The sequence below is a fragment of the Diachasmimorpha longicaudata genome, chromosome 1 (assembly GCF_034640455.1).
Source record: "Diachasmimorpha longicaudata isolate KC_UGA_2023 chromosome 1, iyDiaLong2, whole genome shotgun sequence".
NCBI lineage: Eukaryota > Metazoa > Arthropoda > Insecta > Hymenoptera > Braconidae > Diachasmimorpha > Diachasmimorpha longicaudata.
The window spans coordinates 478,697-496,761 of NC_087225.1; the positions used below are offsets into that span (position 1 = coordinate 478,697).

The 18,065-nt window shown below is 38.3% G+C and overlaps 1 protein-coding gene across 1 annotated transcript in view; it reads left to right on the plus strand.

Moving 5' to 3' along the window:
- Positions 1-18,065, plus strand: part of Ten-a (Tenascin accessory) — a 505,103-nt gene that overhangs the window by 154,369 nt on the left and 332,669 nt on the right. The window lies entirely within an intron of this gene.

The window sequence follows — 18,065 nt, forward strand, 5'->3', positions numbered from 1 at the left end:
ACTCCACAGTCACAGAAAAAACCGGATGGAAGGAAACGAATAAAGTAAAGCTGGATAAAGGATTAAAAAAAAATCGTATCCCTGTGGACACAGGGGTTTTCAACCGGAAAATTCGATGGCCAAGTTAACCTTCGTTTCCATCAGAGTTTTTGGTTTTCATGTCGTTGGTTTCATGTCTTTTTGATGGAACAGAGAGGTTTTAATCTGGGATTCATTATATTTGCACAACGGTACAATTCGGTACGGGGATGTTTAAAAAGGGATGGGTGCGTGTAAATATTGTAACATCGTCTATGATTCAAGGGAATATTCGTCCATCGCCGAAGCCACAATCAAAAGCAATTCCCTGGAAGCTGCTTTGGGCCTGTTAGAGGTATCGACAAAAGCTCATGATGTTCTGTCACGTATTCAGGGGATTATGGTAAGGCAAATGTCATAAACCCAAGGCCTGATGGTTCTCCATGAAAAAAGTTCTGTTCTTGAATTTGAACAACTCAATATTCGTTAATGGATACCGATTCAGTCGGGGAGTGACGTGTTCACCCCGAATGAACCGTTCAGTAATAGTCCTCGATAGTCAGTTGGCATGAAATATTCCTTGATTTTTTATGATTCATGAGGATTACATGGAGAATTTTGGGTTTCGAGAGAGATTTCAACTTTCATGGAACACCGAGGTACCGTAAAACAAGAAAAAAAGTGGTTGTTTAACGTTACGAATTCATTAGATTTTTTAATAATATACTATTTTTGGAAGTTGAACGATTGGACTTTCTCACCTTTTTTGATAGTGGGTGTGGTTATTTTTTTTACATTTTTACTGCCTGTCAGTTCATCGAAAAGAACTCATTAAACTTGACAGTTCAGGAGAGAAACAGATATTTTAATCACTGCCAACGGGGACCGAGTTAGCTTTAAGTTACGATACTGATATTACTCTAGAGGATGAGTATTTTGTATTGACCTTGAATGAACTCTATTAACAAATATTTGATTTTCTAAATTTTTGTTTTTGTTGAAGGAAGAATTACAATGAATTATTTAATGCCCTTAATTGATAGCAGGAGTTCACTCAAAGTTATAATTAACAGGGTCATGTTCTAGTACAATATAATTGACACAATTTCCACTTAATTAGAATCGTCAGGAATTTACTCGATTTCACAAAAATGAAGGATCCAAAAAATAAAGGCTTGCCTGATGTAAATCGATAGTTGGCAAAAATATTTTGTTTTCAGTACACTATCAACAACTTATCCCCTACAGTAATTCAATAATTTCTTCTCCACCACCCCCCGCCCTCCCACAAAAAACAAAAAAACCCCAAAAAAGTGGATTTTAAAAACAGCGCAGATCAAAAACGGCCCATTCGCGAAAAAGTGTGAAAGTGCCACTGAGCCACGAACAGGGGTTCAAACGCAATACATTGAACCGAGGGGCGCAAGAAGTCACAGCAGGGGTGAACAATGCTAGAAGGGTAGATCGCGATGTGCAGTGTTTGCACGCTGGTTTTTGCAATTAGCGATATCGGCAACGTCACCTGACACCGGAACCCGACCGAGCCCAACACCAATACACCCAACTACTCCAGTCAGAAGGATGCGGGGATGGTAGTGGCCCTCCCCAGAGGGGCTTACTACCGTCGAAACAACGTCAGAGGACCCCAGTGTACCCCACCAGTAACCAATATATATCGTCGTATACCGCTTTGCCTGGCGGTCTGAATTGCTGGCTTCCACCCAAATTTCCCTACAATATATCGACGCCCCGGGGGCCCGGGGGTGGGCACCACTGCCATCACGAGTCACGGGGAAGGGGTACGAGCGGGCGTTATCAAACGATTTATATCGGTGTTTTCGTAAATTTGTGGAGGGCCAGGCGGGGGTGAGGTGGGTGTCGAGCTCGATTGTGTGGTGTCACACTGACTACCTCATATAGGTGAGAATACCGGTAAAGCAGCCACAATCAAATAGATAAACCATAAGAGAGTCTCGTCGTGTGAATTTTGCCGTGTGTGTTTCAACTGTGTTCGACTATGGTGTACATCCACTGGTCGAATATCCAACTACCAAGTGGGGGATGATATTTGCTGGTGCGATTTCACTGGGGTGCGCCAGGTGGTGGTACACAACCGCATCGGTATCCAAAAAGATATTCACCGACGACTTTAATCTTCTGGGGCGGGGGGGTGGACTGCATAGTGTTGGCATGTTTTTAGGTTTTTTTTTTTTTTTGTTTGGGTTGTCTGGTTTTTTCGGTCTCGTTGCTTTTCTTGGGGTCTCCATTTTGTTTTTTCCTCGTTCCGGTGACCCCGAGGGCATACAGCCGGCTTTGACTATAATGCATCGATGCTACCAGCCGGTGTACTCGACTAGATTGCACCGACTAAAATACAACTCAGGTTTCTCATTTTATATTTATTGTATTAGGTATCTTGTTTTCGTTTGGGAGCGGCTTTTTCCGGTGTTCGGGGAGGGCATTGTTTTCCTCGTTGGGGGGGGGGGATTATATTACTTGGAGACCTGAGGAATTAATAGGCGCGACACCGAAGGTGAATGGGGAAGTGGAGTTCTTCCTTTGTAAGGTGATGTTTGAGAGGATTTTTCGGTTGTTCGAGGAAAGAATTGTGAGTGCAGTGATGTCTGTGGAGGGATGACATGAAAATTAGAGGGCGCCGGGGGAGGCAGCTTTGTTGTATGCTTTGAAATTCAAGATGATGAGTTTGGCTTTTGTTCTTATTTAAAGTGGATTCGAGGGACTTTGGGAAAAGCGAGAGAAATTGGGTTGCACTGAGTGAAAAATGTCATTTTGTCAGTGACATTTATTTTGGAAAAACAAATGCCCGAAATTTGCATTGGAAAATTCGCTTTAAATTCTTGTCGGAAGAATTATATTTTTCGTTCAGTGTGGATAACTGGGTTTGGCGATGTATTTGGGAATAATTGGTGAACTTTTGATTTTTCAGGTTTTTTGGATATGGTAATTAACGGAAATTGGGAAATGTTCGGAGGCGAGGAATTCACAGATATTTTCAATTTTAGGTATGAATTTGCGATAATTTTCTGTTTTGAGTGGGACGTGGAACCTGGAACGTGGGGCTCAAATTTACTACTAGTTTCTTAATTCATTGAGATCTCCATCACAATGCAATATTCGCTATTGGTGGTGAGCTGCGAAAAGTTAAATTCTTTTGTTGGCCCGTGAGTTCAAATAATGCATCTTGCATGACTGTACTCCATTCTCAAGGAATAAATTCACGAATAGCCGCCGAACTTCGAAATTACCCAATATTTCCTCTAATCTTTCCTTCAACCAAACGAACGTCTCAAGTTTTACCACAAAATCTTAATTCCAATTTTACCACAAGCACTGGAGATTTTTCAAGCCACAAGAACCAATAGCCTCGTTCGTTCCTTCACATCGAGACTACTGGAAAATAGGCGATGAATTCAAATCGATATTATTATCGATTATTCCCCGAAAACAAATCGCACCAAATCTACCTATGGCAGTTAGAGTCACGTGATGAGCTGAAAATCTATTCATCGACTCCCACGAATGAATTTATCCAAAGAGTAACGGTAATTATAATTCTCTAAAAGCCCCTTGAGCTTGAAAATCAATCCGAGTAATTCCCTCAAACTTTTCCGGCATCAAACGAATGCATCAAATTCCGCATGAAAAATCCCCTGTCCAATCGTTTGGGAATTTTTTAATCTCTGAAACTTGACACCATCATTTGTTTGTACCGAAGCTTCCGTAAAATATCCAATAACGTTGAAATCCTCGTGGTATTACAACTGATGAATTCCAAAATTCAAATTACAATGGAGGCTCTGGAATTCCTTTGAATGCGAAAAAAACTCAATTTTCATGGGCCCTCAACACGAATAATAATTTCATGAATAATTTGATCTCGCATCCAATTTCCGGCCTCGACCAAGCGTCAATAAAATTTTAATAAATCTCTATCAGTGTAATTCAATCCTTTTCATCTCCATTTGAGTGTCAAGTGTCGTCGAATGAATCTCTGAAATATATTGAAAAAAAAAATATTCTGTGACGTACATTGTGCTGTGCAAGCGAATCCGGAAAATCTCGAATACAGGGGAGTGTACCAGGGCGTGAAGAGAAGAATGAGAATTGAGGGTGTTATAAAAGACAGAAAATTCCACGGATTCTTTCTGGAGAATCTCGGGCACAATCGTAGACAATTGTATGCGGCATTGTGAACAAAGCGCCAAGGCGACTGGAAATAATTGGCAATTATACCGACGGCAGTATGATATTAAGGTTATCATGGTTTTTTGACCCAGCAAGAGCATGCCGCGGTAAAATCGTTAATGCGGGAGGTGATATCCACATCCGCACCGAAGAAAAACATACGTCAAAGTATATGCATCATCCTTTCAGGAAAAAAATTCACCGAAATTGAATTATTATTACTATATTGTAGACTCGAATGAGCGAATACAGAAAGAAGATTTTTTCAACGTCTCTTGGAAAATGTCCCTCACTTTCCTCCTAATCAACTTCCACTTTCGTCAAAATTATTTCTAAATATCATGCAGTCACATAACTGTCATCGTGTGCACAACTTTCGAGGGTAAAAAAATTCCCTTTAATATTTTTTACAACTTAATTCCCTACAAACCGTCCTCAACTTTACGAATCGTTCACAGGGCCACGTTTACCACACCACAGGAGGTGATTTGCGCCTTAAATCCAAGGAGAAACAGAAAAGTGAAATATTAAGTAAAAATTACGGAACTTAAGTTTGATTACCGCCTTCGAAAGTGAATAAAAAGAATTAATGCCACGGTATCCCAATTGTTCACTGAAACTTTCCCTAAAAAATACGGAACGCATTGTAAAAATTCGATGACAGCTTCATAAAATTTTCCTCCCCTTCATATCACTCCGAAATATCGAAAAAAAAAACATAATTTTTATCCGACCATCAGCGGAAGTTCTTGTTCAATAATTTCTTTCCTCTCTCACTCCTCTATCTCGCATTATATTTCACATTATTGTCCAGGCTTGTTTTATTACCAATGGCATGATACGCTATTGGAAACTGAAGTCGTAGATGTCGGTCATGAAATTCAATGCTACTATCACATTGTGTTAGAGAAACGAGATATACCTGTGTAAAGAGGAAAAGTCTGTCGGAGTCATCTGACATTTCATTTACTCTCTGATAAAGTTCTGTAAATGCCTTGTGCGCCTGATTTCTCTTCAGTTGAAAGAAAAACGAGGAGCACGAAAAAAGAAGGAGCGCAGGGGGGGAGGGGGTGGGAGAGGTAGCAAATAAAACGAAGAAAAGCAAGTTAAATAGAAAAAAAAACAGAAACTCCGAAGGCCAGTTTGCTAACCCAATTTCAACAGCTCCCCCGGCTTTCAAGTTCTCTACGTTTACCCCGTGATCTCATCTATACCGATAAATTATCCCTTCCCTTTTTGTTTTCGTATTCACTGTTCGTCATTCTATCAATTCTAGTTTTGAAGTGGTGAATAGTGAATTAAATTTATCAGGAGAAAATGCTGTCAAGTTTATTCTCGACGTGAATAAAAATCGAATATAGTAAAAGGCCGCGATTGTATTGTTGAAAATCACTAGGGGCTGACATTTTTTTTCCCCCTCACCCATTCCACTGAACGATCTCGTCTTACGCGTACAATGCGGCCATGTCGGATTTGTATTAATTAGGAAGTGATTAAACAGTATTAAATTGACTTAAACGCCAGCGAATGGAATGCAGATTTTCCCGACAGTTTTCCGGTCCAATGAATAATGCGCGTTATCTGAAGGAGACTGTCAATATTCAATCGGGGGTGAGTTCATTTCGAATGGGGAGGGTAATTAAAATAGCTCAGTGCTGTCTAGGTCTTGATGAATTAAAAATTGTAATGACAGTTGAGGGCTCTTTGGAGTTATAATTATGTTGAGATGATTGAAGTGCAAACAATCCTTTGCGCAGCTCAACGAAGGAGTGGACTGATAGAAATGAACGTAATTAGATGATTAGATGATGGAAGAGGACTCCTCGTTGATTTATTAACGTGGGGCAGATGTCAAAGTTGAGGGTGGTAGTGGTGTACCGTAGACGCCGACTTGCGAAGTTGTGAATGCGAGTGTTAACGAACATTATTGACGTCTATCCTGGAGTTTGATGGCCACATTTTTACTTTTGGATCTTGATTTATACGGAGAGAGAAGTTTGGGGGGGGGGGCAGATATAAGAGGAGAGACAACGAACGGGTAATTTCGTTCGGTATTATTTCAGGAAAATAAATCATCTGTCTGGCGGGTGGAGCATTTTATGGTACCTCGGGCTCTTGTTCTCATCTGAGAAATGAGGAGCTCAAAATAAACATCAGGAAATAAATAATGAGTAATTAAGTTGATGATTTATCATCTTATTGATGTCGAGTTTATACAGAATGATGGGAAGGCTTTCGATAAATAACGGGCTGAATGCTGCCCAATTGAGCAGTTGGTGCCTTTTATATTATAGAGAGAGAAATCATGGAACTCGCAGTTCGCTCGACGATTACCGAATCGATTTCGAAATTTCACACGATAGCCAATTGATTATGAATATTTTTTTTAATATAACTGACAAAAGGTTTCTTCTATAGTTATTATTAGAAATGGGATAGTCATAATAATTTAGACATGTCAATATTATTTCATTCTCTTTTATTTTATACGCTCAAAAGGCACAACCGCTCTGGTTCATTTCCTTAGGTGAACTAACTAAAAATACTAAGGCCACAACACCCTGGGCCTGATGACTCACATTAACAATGGCCCCACTAGTGCACCTCTGTTTAAACCCATGAAAAAAGAGCCCAAACTTCTCAGAATTTTCACCCTTAAAAATGTTTTCCAATCTCAAATGAAAACACGAAAATAAAAGAAATACACATCGTACAAAGACCTATTCAATCCAACTGAAAATTAATTTTTGATAAACAATTTGAAATGTAAACTCCAATAGTTATCCTTCTAGCTTTAAAATTTTCGTTTAAAATATATTTTAAAATATTTCAATCAGGAGATAATCTCAATTCGAATGAGTAATATAAATTTAATGAACACTGTGCGAATCATTAAATCAGATGTCGTTAAATAATATCAATAAAACAATCGCGCTGGAATTGGAATTGCAAAATCGACAGTTACGAAATGGAAAAATTTTTCTTTTACTCATATTTTAGGTCTTGTACTAGTACAGTTTTATCGGCTCTAACTTCGTATACTGTGCCTCTCCTATTATCTTATTCATGTGCACCCCCATTGGCGATACTATATTCAAGATCCTATAGGACTGATAAGGGACCTATGGAAAATTCAGTCGGTAAGACCTAACTTACCATCAAGATTAACTACAAAGGACTTGAAATTTTGAATAAACTAGACGAGCCACTAGTTCGACTACTCCAGGTCTACTCTTCTATATCTTGTGAATTAAAAAAAAAATATATATCACTGCTGTCATTATCAGTTCGGGTCGAGAAGTGCCTTTTCGTTTTCTAGTACAGGAAACATGAAAATTTATGAACGAAAAGACTTTTCGGCTACTTAACAATGAAGAAGGAAACCGTTCGTAACAAAACAATTTAACGTCCGGATTTACGTGCAAGGGGGTGATAACGAGTGTGAAGTTGGTAGCTAGTCATCAAGATAATATCATCTGTCACAATTCAGTTTTGATAAAGTAATTTATGCTAATAAATAAATTATCCATTTCATATATCGTTGAAGGGAATTTGAAAAAATTTCAAGGAAAGGAAAAATTCTTCTTTTTCAATTTTTTGGTGACTTGAATACGCCATTTATTAGATGTAATTTGTGTCAGAGGGAGACTCAGGGTTGTGACCGATGGTTAATAAAGGAGATGAATGACTTCCAAGTGTACACTCACGATGAAAAATGACTTTCGTCGAAAAATCATTTTTTGGGCAGAACAGCTTCTCTTTCTTCTAGAGCTTATTCTTCCGTGTCAGTAATACCCAAGTGGTCCATGTTGAATTCGGAATATTACAATTCTGTTTAATTAGTGATATGTAAACGCCATCAACACGTATTACTAGTTAGAAATATTCTAAAATATTTGAGATTCAGAAAATCAAAGGTGAAAGAATGAAAAAAAAACGAAATTCATTTCCATTGAAAGTTCAGCCTTTTTTGTTTTTAAAAAATCTGAAATACCTGGAAATATGATAAACATGAATTACAAATCCATTCTTTCGTGAAAATTAATGGAAAACCACAACATTCTAATACATATTGACTACAATTCCTGAAAAAAATATGAAATTCTCATTTTCATGCGATTTCCCAGAATCCCTAGTGACACCTGAAATTTACCGATTTCCCTCTCTAAATCCTATTCAATATCCCACCCCCCAAAATTATTATTCACTCGTCTGTTGAACTGAAAATGAATTTTTTTTTCTACCAGTGCAGCAAAAAAAAACTAACTCCCAAAATTAAATTTGTTCTCAGTGCATAATTTTCATTAACAACAAATGACGATTCGGAATAAAATACTCCCCGTTTGGCACTAAAACAGAATAACAAGATTTCCTTGACAGCTCGCCTCAGATCGCAATTCAAGTACCAGTCGGTGGTCAGGGGTAAGAGACCATGAAAATTAAATCCCAAGCGGTAAGTTTTTGATTAAACGACGGACAAAATCGGTGAAATGGCGGAGACATATCTTCCCCCAACCGGGCAACATCGAAAGAAGAGGGGCCTGGCAGGGGGTTGAAAATTAATGGGTGCAAAGTGTTGGGAAAATCGAGGTTGAGGATAGCAGTGGATAGAGGGGGAGAGAGAGAAAATGAGAAGGGTTTAGCAAATGGAGCGTAGCTGGGGTTGCGCTTCTCGTGTCGCGAGACACTCGAAAGGCTCTCTCGCGAAGCCAAGTGTTTCCTCGTTAATGACGAGACCAACCCCTACCGGTACAATGGGAGTTACGTTGGTATGCCGCAAACCAGTTGGACAAGAAGGTCGTGTTGCACGGATGCTGGTGGCAGTGGCTGTCGGATAATTATGCAGGAGTTTCCAATTACGAATAACACCTAACACCCACCCGATCTCACCCTCTTTACCCTTGCCCCCATCACCTCCCTCTTGACGTTCACCTCCACCCACTTAAAATCATCCCATAGGTGTCCTATTTGGAATACATTTTCCGTGTAATGTGCGACCTGAACCTCCCAACTTCATGACACTTCATGGGATCCTCTGTGCAACCGATTTCGCTGAGTTTACATTTCACCCCCTTGTGAGGACCACTTGTCATATCAGATACGCCAAGTGTCGAAAAAAATCAGTCGAGGGAATTCAGAATATCACTTACAGTCGGACAAAAGTTGAGCCTTTAAATTACTAATTAATTTTTTAATTCCTCATATTGATCGGTATAAATTATAAATTATACTTTGGTTTGGGAATAATTTACCAGTAGGCGAATGTTAATTTTTTATCATCATGGAAACGGTAGAGAATTTTTTACCACACGAAATTTGAAAATTTCGCCAGAAAACCGTCACGTCCAGGAAATTCTTCAGGGCTGACGGAATACAGGATTTACTACTTATTTGTCGGTTGAGAAATACAGATAAATTGATTTACGTAAATAACGAAATAAATTTTCTAATCACAATTGCGCATTTTTAACATCAATATTCAAGTATCTAGTGAGGTGCACTCTATTTAGCCTCTGGCATCTAAACAACATATTTCAAAGGATCCAGACTACTCAAACTATTGAGCATCTTCAACGGCACAGGCACTACAATCACCATGTTTAGAGCAGCGAGTTACCCGGGGCTCATTGTATTCAGTTAAACTGTCGCGACGTCGAGTAGACAAGAAATAGGTACAAAATAGGGGGAAAGAGGGGAAGGGGGCGGCTGCGAAAGCAAAGTCTCGAGGTATTTTACTAAAACACACTATGCAGCAATAAGGCGGGCTAGTGCATTCCATTGTACGAATGCATGATATGAATTAAATTCCCCATACTTCCTCGAGTTCTCTGGATATTTACGAACAATTGGCGAAAGGAGCAGATGAGAATAATCAACCGTGTTCAAGATCTTTTAATTAAATTATTTGCCGTCAAATAAACATCGCAAATCCTCGACTCAGAAGTCCTCTGTTAATGATGAAATTGCATTTGACTGTACATAAAGTTGTTTCTGTTTGAGATTCCATGGATTCATGATGATAATTCAGTAATTTCAAGTGAATTATTATTAAACAAGAGGAGAATTTTTGTATTTAAACAAATGAATTCCATCCAGTCATTTTGGAGATATTCTATATAATTATTTTACATTAAAAACTGATGGTTTCAGGAACTAATTATTTAATTGAGCTCGACGGACGGAAGACGACGGACAATGTTTTTTCCAAAACAGAAAAATGACAATAACTATGATTTCTCACAGGGTTCACTTTCCAATTTTTGATCAATTCCAATAGATCCAATCATGATGAAAAGATAAAAAAAAGAAATAACTTGTTTAGTTTTCGAGATATTTCGAAAAACCATTTATCAACAAATACCGATGTTTAAAAAATGGCTGGACCGATCGAGTTGAAATTGCGTTCTGAGTTAGCCTTCATTCTTAACGACTATCTGCCGATATTCTAGATTTTTTGGAGTTTTTTTCCTCACTTAGATCTCTTTTAACTAAAAAATAACTCCTGGGTAAGAGGGATCACTCTGACATCTTGAATAATTTTCGTATCTTTACTTTTCAGAACATTTTACATCGTTTCCACACACGAATAAAAATTTTTTTAGATCGGGATTGGACAATTGCAATGTGTCATATGCCCTCCATTAAAATGGTTTCAATCTGCACCTCGACTTCTTCTCAATTGTAAAAAAACATTTGGAAATTCTTAAATGCATAATTAACCTTAAATGGATAAATAACCCTCAACTGCAGAAAACAATAATTTCAATTAGAAATTATGATACCCATCAGTTGGACAACTATTCGAAGTCTGGAGATGTAGGCAAGTGGAAACAGTCTGTTCGTGACAGACCAGTTCATGCCAAACGGATACTCAATGCACTAACCCGTCTCCCTTGAGCGCGTTAAGAGACTTTCCGGACCTACGAAATTCAGTTGAATTGCAAAGTAAGATAGTTGAGTCTCGAGTTTGGACAAGGAGTTGGCCGTAGTCCAGCTCATTAAGGTGGTGGGCATTATTTTTAGTGCTGCGTTGGAAAATTTCATGTGCTGTACGAGCCGGCCCGGTTATCTCCCCTCATTCACGCTGTATAATTGTGGTGTTCATTTAACCGTCCGACGGTTTGCCACTCTGCTCACAAAATGTTAATGCAAAGCGGTAATTCACTGGTAAATGCAAAAAAAAATAATGAAGTGTATACCCAGGAATAGAAAAAATTATGTTCATAGAGATGTCTTTCTCTACTTTTAGCGGGATAAAATCTTCTGTTGAATATGAATTACTTGTTGAACATATTTATTTAGAAAGAAGTAAATACCTCCGGGTGATTACTCACATGTATTCACGACAAAAACGGAAAAATTCTCTTTTGGTAATTTTATGTAATTGTTGGATACCGCCTCAACTATTTATACAAGTAATCAACGGTATTGGAACTACGTATGAAGACATACCGATTCTTAGTAAATAATCTTTATTATCTATCAACCGAAGTACATTAGTTCTTCGATATTTTCAAAAAAGGAACACTTAAATGCTCTTAGCCTCTCTCTACGATTTCCCAAATAAATATTCTAATAAATAATTATTCCAACCATGCAAAACAACATAATCTTTATTTGAAAATTTTCCGGAAATAGCCAGAAAATTAATGAGAAATCTCCAAAAATTTCACCTCAACAACATCAGACTTTTTCTAATTCCAATTCGTTTTCGATACTTTCACCAGAATTTTGCTAGACGTCACCTGTGCCCTAAAAGTCGATATGCCAATTGGAAAAAAAAACAATTTGCTTTTAAGTTAAATACCTGAATCACCTTAATTCCATAAACAAAAATCAAATTCATGGATTCGATTTTCAATGAGGTATCCAATTATACTAGTAACATACAAGAGCATAACATAAATACCATAAAATGATTCTTCTAATAAAATTACCGTTCATTAATGCACTCGTAGTGCAATCAATCGAATGAAAACAATAGACTGAATCAGGTCAATCTATTTATATTGAAGAGATTTCATTCCCTAACGAAGAGGCTTCTTAAGACCTTTCAAGTTTTCTCCAATACTTGAACTTTTCCCGTGGTACACTCAAGTGTACAACGGACAATTCAGGATAGAAGCCAGTTTCAATAGACAGAGAGTGGCAAGGAAAATAAGAAAGAGAGAGGAAAAAAAATAAATGAAATGTATGCTGAGTTGTGTGTGAAAGCTCGAGTGAGAAGTGAAAACGAAAGAGGAAAAAAACTAGAAAAAAGAGGAGAGGTGAGGTTGAATTGGAGGAGTGAGAAGAGGGAGGATGAGGAGGGGTGGAAGCTGGCGTAGATCCGGCTCTTCAAGCCATCTAGGGGTTGGAGAGCGTAAGGAAGATCCAGGGGATACATAACGCAAGGGATGGACAGGTAAACTAAGGGCTGAATAGGTAAGGCTATACCATGAAGCTAAACTACTTTGGCCTGGAAGCACACGATGGGCTTTGGGGGTGAGGCTTGAGTGCTACCCGCTTGTTCTGTAATCCAATAGAGATCCCCAGAACCTTTTCCATCTCCCATCTCTCCTATTCCCTTCGGTTTTCTCTATTCGATGAATCTACACATGGGTATTCCACAGTTTACCTGTATCACGTGCTCGATAATATGGAAATTTCAATATGGTGGGTGATGAGAGGTGAAGTTGGGAGCAAGTTGATAGGCGTTTCATGACAGAATGTAGGGAAAAAAATATTTTTGCAGAATATTCATTTTTTTTAATTTAGAAAGCTAAAATCCGCTGATTAGGTTATTCACACTCTCATCGGGTAGTTAATATTAATTTCGCTTCACATTAAAAAAATCTCTTAACTATTTCCTCTCACATAACATTTCTCACATAGAAAGATGATGTATCGTAAAAATTAATTGTTCAAGTGCATAATTTTCGATTGAAGAAAAAAAATCTTGGTCATATATAGACACCTGTCGAAATGGCTTTCATGTGTTACGAAATTGTTCACATGGGAAATTCAATGAAAACAGTTGAGTTGTGAGTGAGGTGGGAATAGGGGTAGTTTGTTTTGACATACATTCATTGGCCTCTTTGGCTACACTCATGCAAATTTCACAAAGCTATTATGTTCAAAACCCCCTCATCCCCAACCATCTCCTTCGGCATTTGAACGCGCAAACGTAATTACCGTTTCGTTAGTGACATGTCACCCATTACGCTCCAATAGGAGGTAAATGCAAGGATAAAGCGACGTGCGGCTGGTGGATGGGGGTTGAAGTGTGTCAGTGACACGAGTGATTGTCGTTAGTGTGCACATGGTGATTGTTTTTTTTTCGGGAGTTTCAAACTGGTCGTTCGTCACATCATGTTCAATCCCCATGTATTTCCCATTTCTCAATTTTCAAGGGGGTGGACGAGGGGCGGGCTGGGGGTGGAGGACGGCTCTCTGTGTCCAATACTTCGCATCAGTTACTGGGAGCGATTCAACTTTTCAAAGTCAACTGGCTTTTCAGTTATCCGTGATTTTTTATTAACAGCGGCGTACACACAACTATTGACGGACAAAGGGTGGAAATTTTTTAGGTAAATTTCCCGAAAACAAAAATTGAGGTCCATTCAACTGGGAAATGTCACGAGAGTCGGAAGTTGGTCTACAAATTGAGGAATTTAATAATGAATATGATTTAAAAAATTTTTGCTCAATTTTCTGGGTTGAAACTATACGCGAAAATTTAGATTTTGAAAAATATCGAAAAACATATTGAATACCCGTAATTTTGATAATAAAAATATAAAGGAAATATATCTGAAATTCTTTTATTGTTTATCAGTATTGGCAAATGTTTTAAAAATAATAAATTGGTTGACTTGAAGAATATATGGAACTACCCCAGTTATGTATATTAGTTTATTAATTTTGTCATGTTAGAAGAGTCATTTTTAAGAAGAATCCAATTGTACGGACATAGAAACACAGAGTATTGGCCAGAAAAAAAACAAGGGTTGTCCTGGACAATTTAATTGGCGTAAATATCCATTTTTCATTTCCAATATCCATTTTAAATGAATTACAGGCAACAGTGTTAATAATAAATTGAGGAATCCGTACATATGTGGAACTTGGTTGAATTTACCGGAAAATTTTGCATCGGTAAAACAGTTTCTATGGTTTTGGTTACCACCGGCCAGTTACGATTAGCGGTCGATATTGTAGCTGCAGATAACACCACTTGTTGTCGGCAAGGTAGAATTGTGATGAACATGTAGAGCCTTATCAATCCAGGGTACCCCTTCGTCGCAACTCTTTAATCCCATGCGATCAAATATTTCACGAGGATCTAAGGGATGGAGCTAGTAGTAGTAGTAGTAGTTCCTCCAACACTTAAAAATCGTTTTACCACTTGCAGAGTGGTTTTATTAATTCCATTGTCTGTTTTTATAAATATTTCTGAGGGCATATCATCTAGAATATTCCTTACCCGCACAAGTGAGATTTTTTTAGCTTTTCTCATTAACAAAAATACTTTGTAGTACATAAAACACTCTGAAACTGACGAAAACCAAAACTTAAACACGAAAATGAATTCGGTAAATTTTTTGTTTTCATTCAGGTCTTTATTATTTATACAAAAGAATTTAGATCCGAAGGGGCAAATGCTCCAATTCACGTAAATAAAATTTGATGTTCTCTCAGTCGATGATGAAATGTTGGAAAAACTTTCGTTTTTGTAAACAGCAATTCTGTTTATCGTACGTTAAAATACTGCCCATTGTACTTTGTAGAAGGTTTCGTACACCAACAAATAAATTTTCATTAAAAATTACATCTCTAATGAATGCAATCTGAGACGAAATGACATTCAGTTACCTTTAGGTCAAGTTTTCTCTGAAAAAATCGACCTCGGAGTCGAATTTGGCGGTAAAACTGACGTTTCTTCGCCCTTTGGATGTCTAATCTTTATGCAAAAGTTCATTCCGTACAACAACGATCAATATTTTTTTCTGAGGTAACAGCACACCCGCAAGAAACTTCAACCGATTCTGCAAAACCTTCTTTACAAAAGTTGTCAAGAACCTCAAGAATTACACCGATAGAACGATTGTAATTTTCAATAAATACACTTGAAATGATTCTCACGAAGATCATGGGTATTTTAGTGAGAGACAGGCAACAATCGGCAATACCGAACAATAAAAGTACCAGAAATCCAACTAGAATTCCATCAAAGAGATAGTTCATCCAACATCGAAAAGTATCCGCTAAACTTTCTCGCGCTGAAGAATCTTCTCACCGCGTCATCAGAGCGCAAATTTGATCTTTAGTGCGAAATCAACGATGAAAAGGAAGGTCTGATACCGTATGCTTCGGGATATTTACCTCGAACTTTCCTCCCTTGAACTTCAAGACTTTGTTTCTGATTTAATTGAGGGGTCTCAAAAGACTTGGAAAATGAAAGGAGTTACTGAACTAGAATCAACTACACTCGGCTTGTACAGAGATTATCTGGGATTTCCTCAATATTTATTAAACCGATATGAGAATTGTTCTGCACACTAATAAATAAACTACAATCCTGTCGATCAGTTAGTTCCAACAAAAAAACGCTCCAAATTCCCATTTAAAATGAATGTGCAAGAAATCCACTTTTCCGTAAATAAATAAATCATAAAAGGGAATAAAAGTCAATTGCTTTATTTCGAATATTCTCTGTTGCTGTATTCGAGATGAATATGATTTTCCTGGTGATCAGGAAGCAGGACCGTCGCAGACCTGAATTTCTCCACAAAATCTCTGTAATATTCATAAATTTTTTTTTACGGTATACAAAACAGCAACAGGACTTACAATTAAATATGAACGAGATAAATATAGTCCGCCCAACAATTTCCTTTCATAAACTAAACTTCCCCGTGATTCCCTGAATAATTTTTCCTCTATTTTTCCCTCCATTCAGGAATCGATTTTTCCACATCCCTCTATGGTTTACGTGTCACCTCACACGGTCCGTCGAGTGGTTATATTCTCGTCGACGAATACCTGACGACTATTGTTATCGCTCTCCTCGCTTGATTAACCCACTGCAGTTTTAACGCCTGTATTTCCAACCAGTCAACCTGTGAAAAATGTTGAAATTCCCCCCATTTTTCTTCCTTTTCAACTCTTAATGTACCAGATATGAAGCGTCATTTTCTCAAGAGTTACAATAAAATTTTACGACAAATCAATAACTCGACTGGATGTATGTGCTGCCATTGTGGGCCGTAACTACCGGGTATCGATCAAAAATCCCGAGCTTCTGATAGTTTTCCCCTTCGACCCCTGTCTGGAGTTTTTTTTTTTTTTTCATCTCCCCTGCAATGGAGAGTGATTAAAAAAGTTGATCCCTTGGCATGGTCTCACCTATCGCTTCATTTCTCTGTTTGTCATTCCTCAAGTTCTTGCGCAACTTGTTCTTTTTTTTTATTTCTCTGTTTTTCCTACCACGATGGAGCCGGACAATATGCCGGAGTAATTGTTGTGCGAGGGAGACAAGCGTTCGTTGAGGGATTGCCGAAGAGGAAAAGAATGGAGAAACAAAAAGTTGAAGGGAGAAAAAAAAAGGACTTTTCCAGGGGAAAGGAAGACAGAGGAGGTGAAAAGAAAGCACGCAGTGCACGGACCGATAGTGTCGGATTACCATTGGCATTGTGGAGTGCAGACATGCGGAGCTTGCGGAGTGAGAAAGTGGAGAAAGTGAGGATGGAGAATCAGACAGGACGAAGAAGTTATTAGAAATACCGAATGGGCGTCCAATACCGGCTTCCAGTGAAGTGAGGGTGGGTTAGTGAAGGTGAGACCGAGGCCTTTTCCTTTTCTTCATTTCACCTGACATCGGAGATATCGAAACTGCTGGGAGAAAAAAAAATGCTGGGGGTATGGGACAGGGAGAATAAATAGGCTTTCCGGAGGTTAATCACTCTCACGATAAAATTTTGCAGTGGGGTGGTTCTGCCCTTAAGCCGATATCCATAACAAAACAGCAAATAATTTCGAAATATATCATGAAACCAAACAAATTGTCGAATTCGATAGATTGAACCCTCAATCTTCTAGAAAGGACCATAATGTTCGAGAAAATTTCCTAGTGAATTCCTTTAACCGCTCCCAGGTATCCTGTAGTTTATATTAACAAAATTGAACAATATTTAGCGTGCAAATTTGCTGACTCAGCTCCTACAGTTCAACAGAACTATAATTTGAATATCGTCTCACTTTACGTTGCGCTTTAACGGGCCATTACTAGTTAAATGCCAAAATCAGGACCGTTATCAGGTCGTGGCCACTATAACTACCATTTACTGATTGTCGAGCAGGCCCTTTTAAGACCACTTAATGAACTTAACTAACAAAAATACTTTTTCCCCGTCGGTTTTCATATCTCCCCGTTTTCCAAAAATTCAACCTGTCTCAAAAAACCCCCGAACCACCCCCAGCCCACCCTTATCCCTACACTTACCCCTCCCGGAAATATCTCAATACTTCACATGCTACACAGTCTTATTATAATTGCGCCAACACCGAGACTGTCACAACCACTATTTTCTCCCCAAATCCCTGGCAAATCTCATTGCTGGAAATGTTTCAACAAATGCATATGATTTACAGCGGAAATTCCCATTATACTCATCTCTGAATAATATCATTACGTCTGCATTTATCTGATAATCACCGGTGACGTTACTGGAAAAATGAATCAACTTTAATGGGGAACTCAATATCAAATTTCCTCGATACTCGACTTGAGCTATAAAACGCAACAATAAAGTACAATTTACTTCGTAATTTACCTTTATCCATGTACTGAGATACGGTGA